Here is a 12,812-nt window from a genome sequence, read left to right as displayed (position 1 = left end):
ATATTAATCATATTATAAAAATCAAACCAATTATGTCACAACGTTACTACGTTCAGTAAAACTGTCAGCTACTTCATCATTATAGAAATGTGCTTTTTTGCTGTCTTTCAATAATTTGTTATCTAGAGCTTTTTACCCTATAGACGGGGTAACTTGGAACGGCCAGGTTTCAAACAGGTTTAATGTCATATTTTAATTTTAAAGGTATTTTTTAAAATAATCACATTTTTAACTAATGCTAAAAAACTACCAACGGAAGAAAATACTTTATTTTGGATTTTCAAAGATTACCGTTTATCTCCCTGGTTATACGTCTTTTTCCTCTAATTTCAAATATTGTTGTTAAACAATGCTTAACTCTACTGATTTTGACACATCGATGGTAGATTTTTTTAACCCCGAACCTTCATATATTACTATTTATTCTTCGATAAATTCTGGGAAAAGGTTATTCGACAAAATTTAAATAACATAAATAAAAAATAATATAACCTAGAAAATGTTTTATAAATACCAATGAGTATATAATTATACAAATGAGATCTTTCAGAACACCGTGTTTGAGAAAAATATGCCAAAAAGTGCATTTGCAGATTAACATTTCAAAAAAGTTGATATTTTGAGTCTTTAGTAACACTTGCGGCCCGTTTACTAACGTTTTTGTATATAAACAAAGCCACAAACAACACTACTTACTACAATTTAATCATAAATAAATAATATTCACGTAAAACATCCTATTAAACGTAATTGAACATCATCTGTCAAAAACGTTTGACATTTCACGTATTAGCTACCGTCCATTGTTTTATTTCAATTACGCTTCTACAAAAATTTTCAAATTATAAATGTTTAGTTTCTACGTGATTTTGAAATATTATCTCACCTTTTCGACCATGTCTGGATTGGCGCGAATTTTTCAAGAATAAGACGGGCCAAATCGGTTTAGCCGTTTTCGAGTTTTACCGAATCATTTGTTCGAGAGCTCCATTTTTATATATAAGATTTATATATATATATATATATATATATATATATATATATGATTTAGTAGTTAATTTTGATGTTGAAATATGTGAGTGAGTTCTTGAGGGCGATACATCAAACAAAGAAAAGCCAAAGATTTATAAAATAATCTTTATTTCCAAACATTTCGACATTCAATTTAATGTCATCATCAGTGGATCTAAAAACAGTATGAAAATTAGTATATCTAGGTAATTATAATATATGTGGATTGGTAAAGGAACTATACAATAAGAGAAAAATTAACAAACAGCAACACTTAACGACAAACCAAATATAAAAGATAGGAAAGGTAGTAGAGATTAGAATTAAATAAATAATTAAAAAATATAGGCAAAAATATGTATATATATATATATATATATATATATAAACATACAATATATATATAAACTCGTATATATGTAAAGCAAACAAAATATTTATGAAGATGGATAATACATATAAAATACAAGTGGACTTACATTATGTTGGTTGGTTACATATAGAGAGGTATACGCAGCATTAGAGATTGGCACTAACATTTATACAACTAACTTGTCAACACTATGCATTTTTTATAATTTTTTGTATGATGTAAACAGAAAAATGATAGTTTTATTGAACAAAAATGTAAGTAGAATTATGTAATTTCTGCCACGACTTCTGTACTTTGCAAGTACCGAGGCATGTATAAACGCCAACACGTGTTTTGAGAGATTTTTAAGGGTCATTCCAGGATTGTTATGGGCGGGTAGGTAGAAAATGGTCGGAGTTGAAACTAGTAATGTTAGGCTAGGTTTGTATGGTTAGAATTAGGAGAAAAAAATTGGAAATGTTATTTAGTATTACTAGGTAGTTATACTAATAACTCAAATAACTAAAATAAAAAATTTTTAGGGTTTATTCAAAATTTGCTATGCATGGGTAGGTAAAGCTCGGGTATCAAGGCTGAAGTTAAACTAGGAAGTGTTGGCAAGGTTAGTAAGGTCAGAATTAGTTTTGTTCAGAGGAGATAAATTTGGAAACATCATTTAGTATTACTTGGTAGTTATCGCAGAGTAAGGAGGAATCCGATCTTTTGTTCACCGCGTGGTCACATATTGATATGAAACAAGATTCTGCAAAACGTCTCTATTCAATAAAACTATCATTTTTCTGTTTACATCATACAAAAAATTATAAAAAATGCATAGTGTTGACAAGTTAGTTGTATAAATGTTAGTGCCAATCTCTAATGCTGTGTACTCCTCTCTATATGTAACCAACCAACATAATGTAAGTCCACTTGTATTTTATATGTATTATCCATCTTCATAAGTATTTTGTTTGCTTTACATATATACGAGTTTACATATATTGTATGTTTATATATATTATATATATATATATATATATATATATATATATATATATATACATATTTTTGCCTATATTTTTTAATTATTTATTTAATTCTAATCTCTACTACCTTTCCTATCTTTTATATTTGGTTTGTCGTTAAGTGTTGCTGTTTGTTAATTTTTCTCTTATTGTATAGTTCCTTTACCAATCCACATATATTATAATTACCTAGATATACTAATTTTCATACTGTTTTTAGATCCACTGATGATGACATTAAATTGAATGTCGAAACGTTTGGAAATAAAGATTATTTTATAAATCTTTGGCTTTTCTTTGTTTCATGTATCGCCCTCAAGAACTCACTCATATATATATATATATATATATATATATATATATATATATATATATATATATATATATATATATTAGAGATGGGTAACTCACTCCGGAGTTATCACACCGGTACAACTCCTCCCTCGGAATGAATCCGAGTGGATTTGTCATATCCGACTTCCCTAAACTGGTACTAAATCTGTTACTGCGTTTTTGATTTGAGAGGGAAGCTGTCGCTTTCTCGTCTCACAGGCAGTTTTATGACCTTTTAGGTATACGTTTTTTTTTCAGAAAATACAAAAATATTACTTCAAATATACAGAACAATGAAATTGTGTTGAAGTGTGTATAGCTCAAATGTATAATATATTGAATAGTAAGGGGTCATATTTCTATGTAATAATATGCTAATCAAACTAACCGATGTAATATTAATTCTCGAATGGAAATAGCAGAAGAAAAATTAGAAAGCAGAAGAATTATTTGGTGAAAATATTTTATGAATAATGTTTAGCTTTTATAACAAAGTCGACTATATTATTTTTATATAAAATTAATCCAAAAACCAATTATTTTCTTATCAAAAGAAAATAATTAAATTGAATTTGATTCTCAAGTTTTGCGTTTTTACTTTGGTCAGCACTGTTAAAATTACGAGTCATTGAGTCGGTCATGTGGTCGACCGAAAAATTTTACAACTCGTCATTTATTTGTGAATCTTTTAATTAAATTTCATTCATAAATATTCATTTAAAAAAATTAAATGGGATTTGACAAATCCTTAGATGCGTAAACAACGCACTATAGAACACATTTGTGTCGAGTATTTCGGTTTCAAAGTTGTCGGAGTCGTGGAGTTGTTAAGCGGATATAACTCCTCCCTAAAGCGGAGTCAAATCTCTATATATATATATATATATATATATATATATATATATATATATATGGATTAGTCGTAGCAAATTTCTAGAGAATCAAAAATATTAATACTTTAAGTGTATAAGGATGTGTTGTTTAAATGCTATATACAATGAGGCATTATAAAAACCATAAACCCCATTAGTTTGTCTATATTTTGTCAATACATTCAAACAGAAAGTTTTATACCCTTTCTATAGAAAACATGGTATAATCCAATACAAGTCTTTTATGGTCTTTCGACTTATTGAATACGTTTCAAATTTTTCAGATTCTTTTTGGATTCTGGATTTTGTGTATAATTGTAAATAATACTACTGAGCTTATACGAAATTATTAAATTTCTGCGAGGAGAGATGGAGAATGGATTAAGTATTTCTTCTTTGACCTGCTTTTTGAAAAGTTTCAAGTAACATTCGATGAATTAAAGTAAATTTAATAAAAAGTATATATGTAGAGCAGGGCATGGCGCAAAAGTCCAATTTGACTTTGAGCAAATATTAATTACATTATAAAAATCAAACCAATTATATCACAACAAATAACACATTTCAAACGAACAATTGTCTGGCTACGTTCAGTACAACTACCGGCTTCATCATTGTAGAAATGTGCTTTTTTGCTGTCTTTCAAAAATTGAAAGTATCGGAGTAACTTGGAACGGTTAAGTGGCAAACAGGTTTAATGTCTTATTTTAATTTTAAAGGTATTTTACAAATTAATTACATTTATAACTAATGCTAAAAAACAACCAACAGAAAAAAATACTTTTATTATGGATTTTCAAAGATTACCGTTTATCTCCCGATAGCAGGGTCATGAGAATCAAGGTTATAGCTGGTTATAGCTGGTTATACATCTTTTCCCCCTACTTTCGAATATTGTTGTTAAACAATGGTTAACTTCACATCGGTGGTACGTTTTTAACCTCGGACTTCCATATATTACTATCTATTCTTCGATAAATTCTGGGAAATTATAACTGGAAAAATGCTATTCTACAAAATGTTCCTTGGATCGATCGCAAATTTTTATTCTGAATTTAAATAACATAAATAAAATATAATATAACCTTAAATATAAATATTTTATATGTTAGAAATGTTTTATAAATACCAATGAGTATATATTTATACGAATGAGATCCTTCAGAGCACCATGTTTGAGTAAAATATGATTTGCAAAAAAAATGCTACAACGCCAAAAAGTGCATTTTCATATTAACATTTCAAAAAACTTGATATTTTGAGTTTCTAGTAACACTTGCGGCTTGTTTAATATTGTTTTCGTGTATAAATATAACAACAAATAAAACTACTTACTACAATTTAATCATAATTAAATAATATTCACGTAAAACGTCATATTAAACGTAATTGAACATCATCTGTCAAAAACGTTTGACATTTGACGTATTAGTCACAGTCCATTGTTTTATTTAAATTACGCTTCTACAAAAATTTTCAAAAAAATGTAAAGTTTCTACGCCATATTTAAAAACTATATATATATATATATATATATATATATATATAAAATGAAAATAAATATAAAATTAAAATAAAATAAATGAAAATGTTTTAACTGAACTCTTCTCATCGAGACATGTTATATGTTTTAAAAACATATAATGTATTATTTATTTATTAAACATATTATATTTATTTTAATTTATTAGTTTTCAAAAGTCGTGCTTTGTAACTTGTATAGTAATTGGTGCATTATATTTTCCGCGTTTTTTGTTCTTTTTTTCAAAATATTTGTATGCACTGAATATGGGTCAAAACAGGACCCAAAACGTTTGACAATAAAACATTTGACTTCAATTAAATAGTTTCAAATAATTGATGAACGCCCAAGAACAACTCTATTTTATATGTATATATATATCTTATATATAAAAATGGATCGCAAAATGTGTTGGTAAGCGCATAACTCAACAACGCCTGGACCAATTTGGCCAATTCTTTTTTTAAAATGTTCGTTGAAGTCCAAGGATGGTTGTTACGGCGAGAAAAAAACGAATAATTGCCGGGAAAACCCTAAAAACAGCCCTTTTCTTCTTTAATCGAGTAGGCAACGCAATTTGTAAAAAAAACAATGATCTATGTCATGACATTTTGTGTAGTTTTTGATAATCTAATTTTGAATATATTTATATAAACATAGAAATATCTTTCTATTAATCAAGCTATATTGGCAGCCAAAAACATTGATGTAAATTAATTAAATTTCAAAATTCAAGAACAAATTACAGGCGAATCAGTTGATTCGGCAACTAACCAAGACGATCCACCGGAGATTTTAAACTCGCTGGATTTGCTAGGATTGTCACCTCACAATCTTCAATTAAAGGTTGGATCGGCAATTATAATGTTGCAAAATATCGACCAACTATATTCAAAGGATAATATAAAGCAGAAGATGTTCTCGCACCATGCATCCCAATACGTTTCCAGTGCGTTTATGGTATCATTAAGTGTTTGTGGTATTAATTTAGAAAACCCATATTTCTCACATGGAAAATTGTATGTTGTTTGTTCCCGTATTGGAAAACCATCAGATTTGATTGTCTATGCGCCAGGTAATCAAACAAAAAACATCGTTTATCACAAAGCACTACAATGAAAATTGAACCGATTTTTGAATTATGATTTACATTATTAAAATTACTTACTTTTAAAATGCTTATAGTGTTTTATTTATTTATTTTTAATTCACACCGAATTATTACCAGGGTGAGGGTTCTGTTCAGGATAATTTTTTGCAAAGAATAGAAAAAAGGTAGGCACAAAACACCGCCACATTACAATTTTTTTTGACAGGACGAAGTCGGTCGGGCCGGCTAGTATATATATATATATATATATATATATATATATATATATATTAGCAAACCGGGCGAACTCCGTTTCACCACCAGATGGTTTCATTTTATGTAACATTTTGTTGGGTGATTAAAAGAAGAAGACAAAAAATGCCTGCTGTTAAAATTGGATAAAAATTTGCACAATACACGCGATTGATAAGATGGTTTCCAATTGAAATGTTAGGAAACGAATAACTTTTTTTTAAATTGTGCGCAATTTCACAGTTAACACAGTGCCTGTTTGTCACATTAAATTAACTGAGCAGAGAACAATGAGTAGCTTTCAAACAAATGAGTAGCAGTCAATCAAAAAATATCAGTTTGTATTACATGCTAAGTATCAGAGATGACGCTGTATGTGAAAAAAGAAAAAGTGTTTTCCGCTTTTCTGTTGAAATCTTTCTTCAATTTTCTTTGCTATAAACCTCAATGAGTCCGAGACCTTTCCAACGAATGCAAAATCGTCGAAATCGGTTCGTGCGTTCTGGAATTATATTGTCAGGAAGGCAAACCCGACTTATTTTTATATAATAGATAATAATAATAATAATAATAAATGGTGGTCTGCCCGAAGGCAGGTCCATGGTGTGAGAGCCACCATAACAAATGATTTCCTTGCCCTTCATCCCTCCCTTTATTTCATATATTTTCCTTTCCAAACTTTTGTTTCCATGCTTCTTGATCATGCGCTTCGTCTTTCAGTTCCCTGTATTTTCTCGTCTCGCGTAAGTCGTCAATCGTTTGCATTCTTCTTCTTCCCATTCTTTTTGTTCCTTCTATTTTACCCTCGACGGCGTCGTGTAGGAGGCACTCTTTTTGCAAAAGAGCCCCGATCCAGTTTCCTTTCCTTCTTAGAATTGTGATCAGTAGAGTCTTTTCTTCGCCCACTCTTCTCAGGATTTCTTCATTTGTTACTTTGTCTGTCCACTTTATAATATTTATATTAGATATATATATATATATATATATATATATATATATATATATATATACTAGATGACCCGACAGACGTTGTCCTGTACCCACATCTACGTTTTTTCAATAACCTATACTAATTTTTACCATTCAGTTGTTAATAATAATTATTGTTTTTCGAATTACTATTTACACCAATATATGAGTAATGTTAAATGTAGAACTGCTTCAAATGAAATGATGCGTCTCAATTCCCACAGTTAACACTTTAATTATCCCTTTTTACAAATATTAAAATATGTTCAATTAAATTGTATATTAAAAATTATACACTGCAAATTTATTTCCAATAGCTCAATTTATTTTAATTCCAAAGGTTATACAATTTTTCAGTCATACCTGCAGATGTGGATGTATAAATAAATGATTTTTTGTTTATTCACGACTAAAACATTGATTTTCCAAATTTATCATACAAAAAATCATCGTCAGCCTTTGTGATTTATGGTCATAGCATAAGCCTTTTAAAATGTATAACAAATTCAGAAAGAATTAATATATAGCATTTGCGGTAAAGGTACAATACCACCTTGGATTTTTCTACCCAAAATAATTGCTTCAATAATGCTGCCTATAATTTTTATAATTTCGTACCATATTTTAAATGGATTTTAGTAATTTACGATCTAAATTACATTTTTTTCACTAATAATTTAGTGTACATTATTACTTAAGTTTATTTAAAGTGAATTAATTCATCAAATCCTGTTCACATGTGCTTTAATCAACCTACGATCAACAAAATTATTGCAGTAAATGGAGAGGACAAAAGCGTGTGTCGGAAATATGCTAATCTTTATCTTAAGTTCTGAAGTGAAAACAATTTGCACTTCGTCACCACCCACCGGAGTAACTGGATTATAACTCTTTTAATTCTGATTTTATCAGAACGTGTAACACTATTTTAAAGGTAATTAAATGAGATACAACTTTCTCTATCATAAATTTTACCGTAACATCTCTTATTTTGAAATGGCAAAGGATTAGAGAACTCGAAAGACACTCTGGTTAGACACTCTATCAATATTTGTGTAACAGAAAAATTATAAAAAGCAATAATTAGTTAGTAAAGACCTTGAAAATTCATCTAATACCTTTATACGTATCTTTTATTCTATCAGAGATATAATAATGAGAAATTGGTTGTGTTTTTAAATAGATTTTTTTTATGAAATCATGAGCTTTTTGGAAATCGTTTGCACTAAAGTTGTGGAATTTTCTAGAATTCGTCAAGATCTCTTAAACCAAGTTAATTCTAGAGGAAATACGATTACCTTTAATTTTGGTGGAAATGGCACTCAAAAACTATTCGCTTTAAATGAAAAAAATATTGTATGCGACTTTTATCTGCATTTTAAAGCTTATTTTTAGTACTATAAAACCCCATTTTCATATCTAGCCTAATATTGTTCCTAGAACACTTTATAGAACACCGATTTATTAAGATTTTGATTGATATATAATTTTGTTCATTACATGATTTTCGTTAAAATGTATATTTTTAGAAATTTTTGCAAAAAACGATGAAAAACGCAAAAAAAAAACTAATTTTCAGTAGCCAGTAACTTGCAAAGTAATTTCTTTTTTGAAAAACATTATTAAACATTTGTAACAACTAAATGTTGATAATGATAATATATATTTATTTTTATTATTTACACTACATGTAATAGAAGCGATAAGCGGAGAGTGAGTGAGAATTATTCTATGATAGGTCTGGGTTTTATACCCAAACCTTAACACGTGGACGTCTGCTATTGGTCGTGTTTGCCATTCCTAAGGTGGTCAATTGGATGGTCGCTACACCAGTCCCCTACTGAGACCGGAGGTCGGTATCCTTAATTTCACCCTTCGTCCATACCTTGTCTTGTATTGCAAAGTATCCGGCTATTCAGGATCCTTCAGGACGTAAGCAGGCTTCACTCGAACCGTGGAAACCGTCTCTCTTCGGCCGCTGAAATCTAAAGTGATTGTTTTATTATTTTTACCAAGGACTTTATATGGACCGGTGTACGGCTGTTGCAGAGACCTTCTGATGCGATCGTCTCTTAACATCACAAATTCTGCGCTTCCTAAGTCATTGAAAACAAATGGTGTGTCCTTTCATATTACAAATTGCTTTAATACATATATCCGGTAAACTTATATTTTGTTTGTTTCCCTTGAGAGCATGCAATGATAAAAAGTCATCAAGTAGGGCTTGGATTATTGCTGCATTAGGTATGTAATCCCTGTAAAAATTGCACATACCTAAGAAGCGTCGTATTTCTTTTGCTGTCATAGGTGTAGGGAATTCTTTTACTGCAGCTACTTTTTCCGGGAGTGGAGTTGAACCTGTTGTCGATATTTTGCGGCCTAGAAAGTTGATAATTGGTTTTCCAAATCTAGATTTTTCCATGTTGATTACAATGCCATTGTTATCTAGCCGTTGCAATATTGTTTTCAAATGTTGTTTATGTTTCTCTGGTGAACATGAGAAAACCAAAATATCATCTATATGGCATACGCAAAAATCTAAACCTTTAAGAACTTGATCCATTAACCTTTGAAACGTACGCGCGACGTTTCTTAGCCTGTATGTCATGAAATTGTACTCTAAAAGTCCAAAGGGTGTTGTGATGGCTGTTTTTGGAATATCTTCTGGTGCCATTGGTATCTGTGTATAAGCTTGAACTAGGTCGATGACAGAGAATATGGTACAACCAAATAGATTATATGAAAAATGTTTGATGTTTTTCACTGGATAGCGATCAGGAAAAGTTCGTGCATTCAAAGCTCTATAGTCACCACATGGACGCCAAGAACCATTTTTCTTGAGCACCATATGCACTGGTGAGCTCCAGGGACTCTCGGAACGTCTCACAACACCAGCGTCTAACAAAGCATCGAACTCGGTTTTTGCTCTTGCATATTGAACAGGACCAAGTCTGCGAGGTCGGCAAGTAACTGGTGATCCTGGTGTAGTTAATATATGATGAAGAGCATGGTGTTTAATTTCTCTTGGTTTTATAATATTTGGAAATTGTTTAATTAAATTGCCATATTTAGATTCGTCAGTGATTTTAGTAATGTTGGTAAGGTTGACATTTCTAATTATGCCAGCAACATATGAGTTTGTATTTCCGTTCACTAGTCTTTTAAGGCGAATGTCCACTAATAGATTGTAAAAATGAAGAAAATCTGAGCCAATGATAGGATAATTTGTCACATCTGCTATTACAAAGCGCCATCTAAATTTCCTTCTCAAACCCAAATCTAGTTGTATATGTATGTCACCGTAGGTTTTAATAGTGGTTGTATTTGCTGCATGAAATTTGTTGCTTGGTAGTGCCCTCGTAATAATTTTTGTGGTCAAACACACAAATCTGATCTTGTGTCGACTAAAATTTGCAGTTTTGAATTTTTATCGGTAACAAACAGGCGGTGCGACGTCTTGAGGCAATCACTTGCCGCCATTAGCGACTGCCCTTCATGTTTTTTGAATGTTGAAATGAGCAAGGTTTAGTACATTTTAAATCTTTGTTCTGCCAGCGATGGTGATACCCACAAATGTCATATTTTTTCGATTGTCTGTTAAAATATGGACTACTACTTCTTGAACGTCGCTTGGTTTTGTTTTGGGCAAGTAATTTACTTACTTGCTTTCGTAAGTCCTTCACTGATTTTGCGAGTTCTGTAATATTACCATTTGTAGCAGATATTGCATTATTTTCGATTCTTGGCGCTGGTGGTGTGACATTGATAATATCATCAGCTAAATCCGCCACTGCTTCTAAAGACATATCTTTTCTAGAGGCAATGATTGCTTGTATCTGGCTAGGTAGTCGATCACTCCAAGGGAAAAAAGGGAAGTAAAAGGCAATCTGGATCTTGACTAAGATGTGATTTAGTAAAGTAAGGCAAAACACGGCTGCATTTGAAAGTTAAAAAATAATAATCTGTTAAATTGAATTATAGGCTAAGTTTGATGTGTAATCACTGACAGACGCATGCGCAGACTGCATCACTTGTCAGATGCATGTTGACTGTAAATCTTATATTATTTTAATTTTTGGCACATCTCAGCTGCTTTTTGGCAATAACAATGTAGACATTACATTTTCCTTATTTATAATCATGAATTTATTATATTTTGATATTGCCTTAGCCTATAAGTGAATAGAAATGTTTGGCAAATGACAGTCTTCATTTGTTTTTAATGTCAAACTATGCCTTAAATATTTTCAAGGTCGAACAATAATAATCGGTTTTTTGTAATATTTTCTATTTATTTCTGCAATCTAACTATATTTCTATGAATCAAAAAATCCTAGAAAATTCCCTTAACAAACTTCACGAGGATTTATGAAAATCCAAATAATAGTTTAAGAGGATTAACCAGTCATGTAAGAAATATACACACATATTTTTATAATTTTTGTGTGTATTGTTTTTAAAGCCGAATACCATTTTTGTAATCATGTATGTAATATATGAAAATTATTGCTTTATAAAATTCAATTTTTGTTTTTAAATTTTGAATTCTTTTGAAACACTCTATGTAACATTGGTGCATTTCTACAGCATTTTATATTCGCATCCATGATCGATGCAAGGGCCATCTATATTGAGAGACGAGAACTAACCCAGACAAATTGACAGATTTGATTATAGATAATAGAAGAGTATATAGATCGCTCTCTCGGCAAATATTTCGTTGCCACCATAGATAAAAGAAAAGTATACAGATCGCTCTCTCAGCCCATATTTCGTTGTCACATTTTTCAGACTAATCTGGCAATTTGCCTGTGTTAGTTGAAGCCCCTCACTACAGAGGGAATTAGTCGCCTGAACGGGTGCATATAAAAAATACTATAGAAATGAACCAAAATTATATGGACCGTTTTAATTTAAAATTTAAAAAAAAAAATTTTTATGGCATTTATTTTTTACAAATATATTCTACATTATATGATAATACTACATAGTGGTTCTCTTTATAAACAATGCTTATGATTCAATTTAAGGTTATGTTATGGCATGTGTCACTATCCAGAAGACGGTTGCGCTCTGAATATGGATCACTACTGAAACCTAAATAATGAAACATTATAGAGTAAAAATTATGTTACACAGTTGTTGTTATATCATATTGAAGCACAAACCTGGCATGCCTGTTGAGTTCCTTCTGCATATACCAGCAAAGTGTGCGTCGCACACATAACGACTTATTGCAATGGAAAGGAGCTTTCCTAAAACAGCATTTTTAGTTCTGTGCAACCAAATAGCAAACAACTATATAGTGCAGTAAACGGAGAGGAAAAAGGGTATAACCTCTGAATTTTTTTATGTGCCTCGATTTGCATGCAATTTTGAAATTAGG

Source organism: Ctenocephalides felis, unplaced genomic scaffold (assembly GCF_003426905.1).
Source record: "Ctenocephalides felis isolate EL2017-DRISC unplaced genomic scaffold, ASM342690v1 CF-g0.4_SCAFFOLD_01492, whole genome shotgun sequence".
In the NCBI taxonomy this organism is placed as follows: domain Eukaryota; kingdom Metazoa; phylum Arthropoda; class Insecta; order Siphonaptera; family Pulicidae; genus Ctenocephalides; species Ctenocephalides felis.
Note: the sequence above shows the minus strand (reverse complement) of the source record.